Consider the following 12248-nt stretch of genomic DNA (forward strand, 5'->3'; position numbering starts at 1 on the left):
TGTCTCTGGTTCACATGAACCGGTGCGAGGTGCTACTCAACAAGCCCATCTATGTGGGAGCTGCAGTTTTGGATCTGAGCAAGTTGTGCATGTTCGAGACATATTACGACATACTACGTGCACACTACAACCACAATATCTCGCTCCTCTACACAGACACAGACAGCTTGGTGTACCATGTTCGCACGGCCGATGCGTATGACGATATAGCCAAAGTTCCAGCTCTTGAAGAGCTCTTCGACACATCGGGCTATCCCCAGCTAAACCGGTATGGAATTCTACCCCGGAACAAAAAAATACCCGGCAAACTCAAGGACGAGAAAAACGGGGATGTGATTGTGGAGTTTGCTGGACTTCGTGCCAAAGCCTATGCGATCCGGGCTGAGGGTTCTGTAACAAAAAAGGCAAAGGGTGTAAGCAGGCAAGTGGTTCGGGAGCACCTCAAGTTTGAGGATTACCTCGAGTGCCTCAGAACAAAATCGCCCATTCTACAAAAAGAGCATCGTATCCAAAGCGTCGATCATGTGCTTACAACTAATATTGTCAGGAAAGTTGCTCTGGATGCACACGACGACAAGAGGTGTATTCTTGAATGTGGGGTCCATACACTTCCGTGGGGCCACTATCGCCTCCAAACTAGTAAAGCCTGCCCAGAATGTAACAAAAAGTAATAGGCAATGCAAAAAAAAAAACAATTTTAATTTACTTCCACTTCCTCGATTACATGCATGGCACAGCAAAATTAAACTTCTGGAAACTGCTAATTGCAATTTGTACTTGTGTATATAAAATTCCACATTTCTTATTGTGTGCTATTTTTTTAAATTTTTTTTTTGTATCTAAAACTGTTCAGTCACTCTTTCATTCTTGACGTCATACACAAATGTTTTCTCTGCAATAAGAATGACGCTGCACAGAGTATCTGCAGGCAAGGCGTCGTGGAACTCGCATACGATTTTTATGTTGGTACGATCGTTGACAACCACCTGCTTCCTCTTAGATGTGTTGATGACGAACATGGGTCTGCGAGCTATGAACTCGTTGGGGTTGTAGTACACGTCCACATTGCTGGAGGTCACTCTCTTGTAAGCTGTGTACGCCTCGTAAAGTTTCAGGTAATCGTTGTTCGTAATGTTTAGATTGTAGTTCTCGCGTGGGAAAACTTCATTCCTACCATTTTTGAGGTAAACATTCTTAATTTTGCAATTATCGAACTGGCTAGAATCTTTCTCTTGGTTATTATCTTTCCCTGTCTGGAAGAGCACAACGGTAAACTCAGGCATATCGTACCGGATGCTGTTGAACTGCGTAGTAACATCAAATTCAAAATGGCTGCCGGAAGCAGGTTTCTGCACGCACTGGTAGCCGTAAAATTGGATGGGTACTTGGGGGTTCTTCAAGATGTCGGCTTTGTACTTGAGACCGTAATTAGATTCGTATTCTACCACAGGTATGCGCAGCTCCATGGACTGGATGACGCACTTGGCAGCGTCGGGTAGTGTGTTGGCAAGTGCTGCACCGTCTGCACCCAAGGTGCTGTAACGCATCAGCACATCGTTGTCGTTGGCGCTTCTGCGAAAAGTGACGCGTAAACCACCCTTCCACATAATCTCCGTGTAGTCGGAGAAAAAGCCTGGAAGCAAGCGCATGGGAAACAGTACTGTGTGGCTTTGAGTTTTGATTTTTGTATCTGCTTCGAATCCCCCTGCCTGGTAGTATGCTGCATCGGTCTTGGAGAGCTTCAGTGTTCCCACAGCTGTAGAAGTAATCCCGGGGTAGTCAACCCTATCGATGACGGTGCCATGCTTTCTAACTTCCACTTGCGAGAACAGATGCGGCACAAAATTGTCCACAAGTCTTAAATTTGCATTGGCGTTAAATGCTTCGCCGTTGTCTCTCTTCACCACATCAAACTTGATATACAAATCAGCTCTGTGAGGGTGAATAAACCCATCCCCGACGTCCACATCGTATTCGATCTCCCTGTTCGGTTCGTTCAAATTGGCAAACGTGCGACGATTGGGTGGGAAGGACTGCAACTCGTAACTTTCGATTTGCTCCATGATTGTTATTTATTATACGTTAATCTCCACGACGGCGGTGGTAGTAGCTCCGGCAAAATTCACCACCTCCCCCTTCTCGTTTGTCACTGCCAATTCTATGTTGTCTATGCGATTACGAGATATAGGGAAGTATATCGGTGGTGAGGGTGTGTATATAATCGGCTCCATGAATTCAGAGTTTGGTTTGAACGTAGCGATGATACCTGTCTGCTTGTGGCTGCCTGGGATGCCATCCGAGGATTTGGTGATCATGCCTTCTGCCACGTTGCAATGTATGTTCAGAGTCTCGATGGCTAGAAATTTAGGAATGTTGGCACCGATGTGCTTGATGCCAGGTTCGACCTTTGTGTTGTTCTCGAATCCCAGAAGCTCTCCAACAGTGCCTAGGTCTACTGTTTCTGTAGCAGACACAATTTCAACTCTGTGAGTTACAGAATTTTGAGATAGCAGTATATTTCTTGGCAATTGGGCTTGCAAGGTAGACAGATTGTACTGCCCTGGCGTGATAACTATTTTTTCATTTCCAACAGTAATTTTGTTATTGTGCTCCGTGACATTGGGTATCAGGTACATGCTGTAGAATGCACGAAGAGCAATAGATTTAGGATAGATGATGTCGTCATGCAACGCGAGTTTCAAGACCGAAGTCTCGCTGGTGAGATGGAACACTCCCATGGTGTTTTAGGTACCACAATGCTTTCTGAAAATGCTCCACTGAGGGGTTATTTATTTTAGACATGTATGCGAGAACGGAAAGGCATAGGTGGCCGCAGTTAACATCGGTGAAACCCTGGATGCGTTTGTCATTGTAGTAGAGGTTGGCAACACTGAGATACTTCACCAACCTGGCAGGCGGTGTGCCACCGAACGAATCGAAAACAAATGCTTTGTCATCGTCAATTTTGAGGTAGCATATCCAATGTGTACCAGGATTTTTGTAACTGTCCAGGTTGACCACGCCATACTCCTTTTTCTTCACAGCAGAGGGTAGAGAATCGGACATGAAAACACCCCTGAAGTTCCTTATTCCCAACGGTTCGATCAGAGATTCAATATCGAAGTTGGACAGGGCTTCTTCTTTTTTTTATATTTCTTCAAAGCATCGAGGTTGTTTTTTCGCTTTTTGGTCACACCTTTCCCCTTCTTTTCCATAGCCAGGTTGTGACGTTTCTGTTCTTCCAGCTCGGCCTTGTTCTTCTTTGCATCGATGACGGTTTTGGCGATAGCGGCACTGCCTCCTGCCAAGCTGCCCACTGCACCCAAAGCTGCCAAGATGGCCGGAATGCTGAATATGAAACCTCCAATCTTCTGCTGCTTCCGCGAATGCTGCAACTTTTTCAATTGTGGAGTGCTGAGCAGCAATTTCATTCCATGTCCTTTGGACAAGCATGAACGTTTCTTCTTGAGTTGTTTCTTGGTGAGTAACCCATCGAGGGCACCCAGCGTTTTCAGATTCGAATATGGTATCTGGTACACGACGCCCTTGGGCTTCATGATGTATTTTTTTTTTTACGATATGTTATTTTATATATGTTCCGAGATTTTTTTGTTTCTCACTCGTATAATTTTTTTACGGTATGTTATTTATATATACTTTGCAGCTATTAAACAAATTCGATTATGTGCTTTGTTTTCTTACCAAGAAGTTCTTTTGTCCCCTTGTACACGATTCGAGTTGTGTTCTCGATTAAAATGGATAGCTTCTCGTCGGATAACATGCTGGCGTATCGATCTGGTAAAAATAGACTGTATTGTCCGTTGAGCAACAGACGTACTTTAGGACCAAACTGGGTTGCAACAATTGAACCAGAAGTTATTGCATAAGGTTTGTCCACTTCCAATTCCTGAATTTTTATATATTCGACTGACAAATTTAGCATTTGTTTTAATGCCTGGACGTCACTAATTTTTTCACCCATATCGAAGAAATATTTTTTTTGGTCTCGTAGATTTTTTACAGTGTGTTATTTATAGAAAAAATTTCGGCATTGCCTAATGCGATGAGGTGATCGATGATCCTGCTGGTTTCAGCATTTGAAGCATACCAGTCGTCTGTATATCGTCTCCTCCCCTGTCTCCACTCGTGAAGTTCGTCCATCTTATCAGCCAATTTTTCATCAGCAGCCCGAAAAAAAAAGCATAGGGAGAAGAAGAAGATTTTACACCGCTTATTTTTCTCAGATGATCCAGAAGTAGCATTTCACAGGGCAAGCAAAATTGTGGTGTTATTTTAACTAAATCAATAAGCTTTTTAACATTCTCGTGACTATCGTCGAAAGTAAATGTAAATATTTTGTATAACACTTCTGTTGGTAAGTCTGTAGACATTTTTTTACTGTATGTTATTTAATTACAGCCCCCACCCCAATTTTCGTTTTGTATTCATGGCAATGGTCGTGCCCAATGCTGCAACCCGTTCACCCAGCGAGGCGTCTCTGCTGACGAGTCTCCCGAACGCGGCATGCTCCAATTTTCTATCAGCATCGTGACGCGCATCTAAATTCGTATGTGTGTTGTAAGCAATGTCGTGATCCTTGCATGCAGCATCCAGCAGATTTACCCCTTTGTCTCCTCTCTCCAGTCGCCGTTCCAGTTTGGTACCCGGTCCGCAGTATTGGTAACCTGGTAGGTGCATCTCGAAGGGTAGCTTGTTGATGATGTCGTTCACGAGACCTCGACCCTCGGCCACATTCCAGAATTTGGGAGGCAGGGTGTTGATGATTTTGATAAGGTAACCTATACCTTTATTGTCGTTGACAATAAAGTTGCTAAGCTTGGTGCTAATCATGTCCATGATGCCCACCTTCTCGTTGTGGAAGTTGCGATTGCCTGCATTTTCTTCGCCTGCGATAACCAGCAATCGATCTACAAGCTTCCTTACGTCGTCTACCCAAACAAACTCTTTAGGTAGGGTATTGTAGAGTTTGACACCGCTGCCAGTTTTGAGCTGGTTCCATATTGGCTTGATGAGGTTCCTGTATTTTTCTCCACTGCTTGATTTTACGCGATTCTGTGTTGCATCGTTGTTTTGGTACAGGGCATCCGTCATAATTAAAATTTCTGTGTAACTTTGGTAATCCTCGTCTGTGTAATCTTTAGGTTGCTTTTTGGTGATAAGTTCCCACAGGCCCACAGTGTCAGGATACCTAGTCCAGCTGTTTTTCTCGCCCAAATTAATTTTCACGTCGTCACCTTCGAACGTAACTTTTGACTTTCCAATTTTCCAAACCACACCCTCGTTAAGTTCCACAGAGGGGTACAATCCAAACACCTCGTCCTTTTCAAATTTCCCGGTGCTCAGGTAATCTCTCGCCAACGGACCTAATTCAACTACCTTGTCCGAAGAGGTACTGCCTAGAACCTGACGTCTCAGAGGTGCAGCTCCAAGTTCGAACGGGGTAGTGTGAATACTGGATATCGGTGTAGGCACAGCATAATTTCGAGCAGCAAGTGGCACGAGCTCGTTGATTAAATCTTTATTTTGCTCGGTAACATCTTTGATGTCTTTACCTAGTCCACTTATAGCATCGATGATAGGTTGGTCCTGTCGCTTTTTCTCTTCGTAAATTCCGCGATTCTCTGATTTCCAACCCCTGAAGCGTTTGGCCAGGTAGTCGCGCAGCTTCAAGTTGTCGTCTGCGAGTTTGCGTTTCATCATTTGTTATTTATAATACGTCAAGACGTTTCTTGTAACGTCGCAACGTTTAGAAAGTTGTTTATTTTGTTTCTGTATTTTCCGTCATTGGGTTTCCTCGTCATGTCTATCGTGGCGAATCCGAAATCATCTTGATTCCAGCATGAAGAGCAAAATTTGGAAAACTGATTGTAGTTCATGTCCCCGCCTACATAATCATCGTAAGCATGTTTTAAATTGGTGTGGTCTTGACGAAACAAGCAAATAAAATTAGCGTTGTCTCGGAGAAGCTGCTTGGGAATTTTAGAAAAAGTCTGAGCAAGATAGAAGCAGTCCATGCCTCTGTGCCGCCCCTGTGTAAAAAAATTGCGAATTTCGTTATGGTTCTCCAGGATGACATCGTCGAAGACCACCACCGAATTTTCATGGCAGCAGTCTAGCGGCATTACTTCGGAGGCGAAAGTAGCTATGCTCAGCCCTTCGTACAGTTTTGTCAGCTGTTGATATTTTGCTTGCTCCAAACTTTTGGAAAAAACATACAAGTGCCTGTTCTTCCAATCTAACCAGTCGGGAGCAAGAAGAAAATTATCAATAAGTAAAGTTGTTTTCCCACACCCTGAAGGTCCGACAATAAGGCAGCGAATGTTGTCCGGCAACAATTCGCCGTTTTTCCTAGCCTGACGCTCCGGGGGGAAAATCTGGCAGTCGCCTCACCACATCCCAAGCACCCGTTACACAATCACCTCGTTTGCGTCGATCCAACTTTTTTCCTCGAGTCCCAACCATTTCACCAACAGTTTGTCACCTTTTCTACGTAATACTTTTTCGATAAGATACGTATTGGGGTATTTTGTTTTGGAGAGTTCCTCCTCGTAGAATCGCCCTTTCAAAATTTCGTCGCGATTATCTTTTATTATATACGTGTGACGGTTACCGGGTAACAATCGAGCAACAGTGAAAAGTTCCGTACTCCAGTTTTTGGTAAAGCCTTTTTCAAACATGCGCTTAAATTTACTAATTCTTACTTGGTCTCCAATTTTGAATTTCGGTTTTTTGTTAGTGGGCCGGTACTTGGGGCAATAAACAGTAGAGATCAGTCGTGCCTCATCAGACTTGCTGACATCGGCAGGCTTCATGCGTATCGTGCTATGCAAACTGTGATTATAGTCGTTTACGAGTTCCGGAAGCACATTGACCCACTTGTGGTTACCTTGAAGCGTGAATCGTTTCCACATGCGTGTTTTGAGAGTACGGTTAAAACGTTCCACTATGCTGGCTTTGATGTGACTGAAAGTCGAGTAATGTTGAATATTTTGCTTCTGAACAAACTGTTGAAATATCGAGTTGTAAAATTCCTTTCCTTTATCCGTTTGAAGAAATCGAGGTCGCCTGCCACTTTCATTGAAAATAGTTTTGAATGCTTCCATTACGCACACACCTGTTTTAGCCTTGAGGGGCAAAGCCCACGCAAATTTTGAAAATGTATCTATAACAGTAAGAAGATACTTGTATCCTTTGTTGATTTTATGTAAATTTTTTAGGTTGCCGCTACTCATTTCCACAAGGTCAGCCTGCCAAAGGTCATCCACGCGTTTGGTCACCATCGCCAGTCGTTTGTAGTTTCGTCGTGCAGGTTTATGCAGCTCGTTCACGATACCCTGCCTAGACATGGCGCGAAAATAAGAATATAGCCTGGATGGGATTTCTGGCTGCAGACAATGCTGGGTTTTCTATATACAGCTTGTCACCTATTTCTATGTCGATAATTTGAGTGGCATCTTCGGCATAGGCTGTCTCGCGACTTTCGGGGTGTGTGAAATCGACCAGCTCAACTCCTCTTATTTTAGGCTCATCGCCAATGTTCGTTATGGTCATGATTGGGTAGTGGGTTGCGTGAGGCAAAGACCAGTAGGAAACCTTGACGAACTGAAGTGTGCCAGCGAGGAAAAATTGATGATAGGCTTTTGCAGGGGTCAACATGTAGAGTTTGTAACCTGGATTGAAAGAGGAGGAGAATTCTCTGTTTGGTATGCTGTACAGTTCGATGACAATCGTAGACTTGAGATTGTCGATGCTGGCATTTAGAGTGTTTACGTTGGTTCGAACCTCAGTCTCCACATCCTCCAATCTACCATTCACCGATTCCAGGTGTTCCTCGATAGCGTGAACAACAGTGTCGTAGTTTGGTTTGATCTTTACATCGACAATAAGGCTCTTGAATTTTTCATTTAAGTCATGTAGTTGGGTGCTGAAATTAGCTATAGCCGATTCCTGACTTGCCTCGATACTCCCAATTTGCTCTTTCACGCTGGCAATAATCTGCTGCAGGCTTTCTACAAGCGTCAACTTGGAGCTCTGTATTACAAGGTCGTGGACCTGGGTTCTAATTTCCGCAAACAATTCATGCAGCTCGGTGATGTTCTGGTTGGTAGGTAAAGTCGCGACAGACCCCCGTATCGATTCAATTTCGGATTGGATGTTTTTGATGTCGTCGGATTTGAGTATTCGGTTGAGAGTTCTCTTCACGCTTTTCAGTTCCTGAGAGGTAGGCAGGGTGGCTACCGTGTTTTGGAGCGATTCCAAAGCTTTTTTCACCGCATCCAACTCGGAGGCATCGGCAGCAGCACGTATGCCTTCTTGCAGTTGCGTTATGTCATCCTGGGTGGGGGTAGATTGTTGCAGGGTTTCCAACTTAGTCTGTATGTCGTCGATGAAGTGATGGAAATGAGACAACTCGGATTCTGCATTCAGATTTTCCAGTTTGGCGATTTGCTGTTGGACGTTGGCCAGTGTATCCCTGATGCCCGGCAGTTTGGTTTCCAGCTCATCGTGAACATTCGCCAGATCATTTCTAATGACAGCAAGAGCATCCTCAATATGGGTTATGGTGCCTTGCAGCTTCCCGAAATCCTCGTAGGTCTCAAGTTGGACTTTGATGTTGGCCACGCTACGGGCAATGGCGTTCAGTTCGCTGGACGACGGTAGATTGTTGATAAAATCCTCCAGCGTTTGGAGTTTAGTTTTTACTTCGTTGATGGCCGCATGCAAAGCATCCGTTTGAAGCTCAGCCTTGATGCTTTCCAACGTAGGGATTTCGAAAGATTGAAACTGTTCGCGCAATTTAGCAATACTAGCGTTCACGCGATCGTAGTCGTCTTGTGTTTTAATGCTTTGGATGATAGTTTGCAGTTCGGTCTGGATGTTGCTTGTTTGATCCTGCAAGCGTTGTTTCAGCTGTTCAACATCTGAGGTTTGCGTTTGTTGCAGCTTCAGAAGTTTGTTCTGCAGATTGCCCACACTCAGTGCCAGCTTGTCGAGATTGTCTATCGACGCAAGGTCGGTGTATTTTTGCAGCAGCGATTTTAGCTCTGCATCAATCTTGAGTACAGGGTCCAAGCACTGAGACTGCAAGCTGGCTATCTCGGACTGGAGGCTGGAGTTGAGCGTGGACTGGAGGGTCTGCAGATCGCTTCGCAGCTTCTTGACCCTGACGTCGAGCATGAGAAGCTCGTCGCCATGGTCGTCGCGTTTCGTATGGCCAAAAATATCGTTAGGCATTGTTATTTATTATAGGATAGCTAATTTTCATTTCTATGAAAAGAGGAATAAGTTTGTCGTAGTCGTCCAAGAGCTCTATGTACAGGCGATCGCCAGCAGATACATCGTACGTGGTGGTACTGTTCATCCTATCGTGTTTGATGCGATAGATGTTCTTGCCGGAGGAAATTTTGGCCTCTCCTTTATTCTCGGGATTCATGTCAAACTGCAGTTTGCCGGAGATGGGGAATTGGTAATAATTCAAGTTGTTGTTGAATATGTAGAAAATCTTGCCCACATCCTCGTCGTACTGGGTCAGGATGCTATTCAAGTGTATAATCAACAAACCGTTGAGTTTAGATAGGGAGGGTAACAGGTCCCAGCTCGCAGGTGGCGATGGTGCGCTTTGGGCGGATACCTCCATAGCCTGCTTCCTGAAGCCAAACAGGTTCATAGGCATTGTTATTTTATTTTATATTTAGCGATTCGTTTCGAGCCTCAAATAATGATTCGAGCCTCGTCAGTGCTGCCACTATTTGTAGGTTAGCTTAGCCTGTGAAAGATCATATAGTAGAATTTTTGTAGAGTGGCTAGGCAAATGTAAAAAAGCCATAGACCCCCCTCATAAAAGGCTACAGTAACACAGTGTTGCCAACTCTGTCCTCAAATACATCATAAGGCTACAGTGGGCCCACAGGCCAACTCTGTCTACGGCAGTGTTGGCAGACAGGTGCATGGGCCCCTCAGGTCCTTTGATTACAGTGAACCCAACTCTGTCATACAGCAGTGTTGCCAGACATAAAAAGCTACAGTGGGCCCACAGGCCAACTCCTACGGCAGTGTTGCCAGATGTAAACAGGGCAGGACCCCTCAGGTCCTTTGATTACAGTGAACCCAACTGTCTACGGCAGTGTTGCCAGATGTAAACAGGGCAATAAACCCCCCTTATAAAAGGCTACAGTGGGCCCACAGTGTTGCCAACTCTGTCTACGGCAGTGTTGCCAGACATAAAAAGCTACAGTGGGCACACAGTGTTGCCAACTCTGCCCTCAAATACATCATAAAAAACTTCAAAATATCAGTTGGTGAAATTTTCGTGGGGTGAGTTGGCAACACTGAGCCCCACATAATGATTCGAGCCCCAAATGAGGGCGTTGAACCGGGCTTCATGTTCTACTGACCTACAGTTTAAAGTGGGATCGAAACCACTATGTGCCTTCACCGGGTATCGAACCCGGGACCCCTTGATTACAAGGCAACGACGAGATAAAATGTTAAGAATAAAATTTAACACTAACAATGGCAGTGAACCTTGAGCAGTTTTGTGTTTTTTTGTTAGCAAACATGAAAGTGAGCCTTGCTGTTTCTTTCTTTAGTCTTTTAATTTCAACTGCAGTGAAAGGTTTAGAATATCAAGCGCCTTTCGATGATGGAATCTCGGCCAAATACAAATACGTTGGTGAATCTTTGCAACAGTACATCTTTACAAAAATATTTGCCTTACCATCACTAATTATGGTTTTCTAATCTTTCATGCATTAATTTCTAAAAACAGGGGGAAAAAAACGTCTTTTGGATTTTTGATGGAATGTAAACCTATCGGATGTGTTCGCGTATGGTGGTGGTACGACTTTCAAAACTTTTCCACTTCCGTGAAAGAGCCTCAACTCATCCAAATACCTTGCAAGAATCTCGAACAGTAATGGAGGAGAAAGGGAGAGAGGGAGATAAAAAGAACCAGAGGCAGAAGTAAAGAGAGAAACAAAGAAAGCAAGAAAAAGAGAGAGAGAGAGAGAGAGAGAAGGAAATAAATATATAGAGAAACAGATAAAGAAATACGAAATGAAATGGAAAGGAGATAGATAATTGTAGGGAGAGAGAGAGAGAGAGAGAGAGAGAGAGAGAAGAAGAAGAAGATAAGGGGAGAGAAAGAAAACATAGATAAAAGGAGATAGAAGCAATAGGATGTAGAAAGAGACAAAAAAGAGAAAAGAAAGAAGAAATGAGGAAAGTACGTACGGAATTCAGGAGAGAGAGAAAAAAATAGCCACCGATGGAAAGCAGGCAAGGGTTACTGATACCCTCTCTCCGTCCGTTTACCAAAACAACGTAGCATTCAAGATCGAAAGTAAGTTCCACATAAGCATTTCGAGAAATTCTCATTGCTTTGGTTTTCGCTCTCAAAAGAACTTCTCTGCAAGGTTTCTGCACTGTTTGTAGGAAAGTACAAAACTAACCGAATGAAGTGTTTAGTAACGGAACATCTCTAAAAGTATTCGAACCTCTCGGGAAAAGGATGTTATTTGGAAATTCATAATAGCTCAGATTATGACAGGAACGCGATGAAGCGAGCTGATATGTTCATACAGGGTGCGATTTGTTTTTATTGTCAGAGAGGAGGGGATAGATGGAAATAGTGGGTTTACCATGTTAATAATCTTGACAATAGCTCTCCAGAAACTATTTATTACGAGGTTTCCATTAATTTAAACCTCGCATGCAGTATTTTTTTTTACCTATATGCAGGGACGGCGCTACAGGGGGGGCTAAGGAGCGCTGAAGCCCCTCCCCCCCAAAGCTGGTCTCAGCCCTTCTAGATTTTTGTAGGATGTTATATGCATTTCGACCGAAAACTTAAAAAGTAGAAATATACGTTTTCCATTCTAAATCTTCCATTGAGGCAAGTACAATGATCAACTGCATTTTCTAGTTCGGCTAGATCGCAAAGCAGGAGGAGGGGGAGCAGCTGGATAACAGTGGTCACTGATAATTTGATACTAAGTAATTGGCCAGCATGATTCGCCAATCTCTACAAAATCTGCTGCCTGTCTGGTAGGTGAACGCATTTAGTGACTGTGACATTGTTCTTTGATTGTTGGCATTACAGCTAAATGTGTACAATTATTAACCCCCGTAAATCGCATCACTATACTTCGGAATAGGTCTAACAGGTGTGACAAATTAATTTGTATAAGTAAGACGACGTTCAAAATCTAAGTTTTTTTCTGTTCCTC

The sequence above is a fragment of the Lepisma saccharinum genome, chromosome 21, assembly GCF_977018435.1.
Source record: "Lepisma saccharinum chromosome 21, izLepSacc3.1, whole genome shotgun sequence".
Lineage (NCBI taxonomy): Eukaryota > Metazoa > Arthropoda > Insecta > Zygentoma > Lepismatidae > Lepisma > Lepisma saccharinum.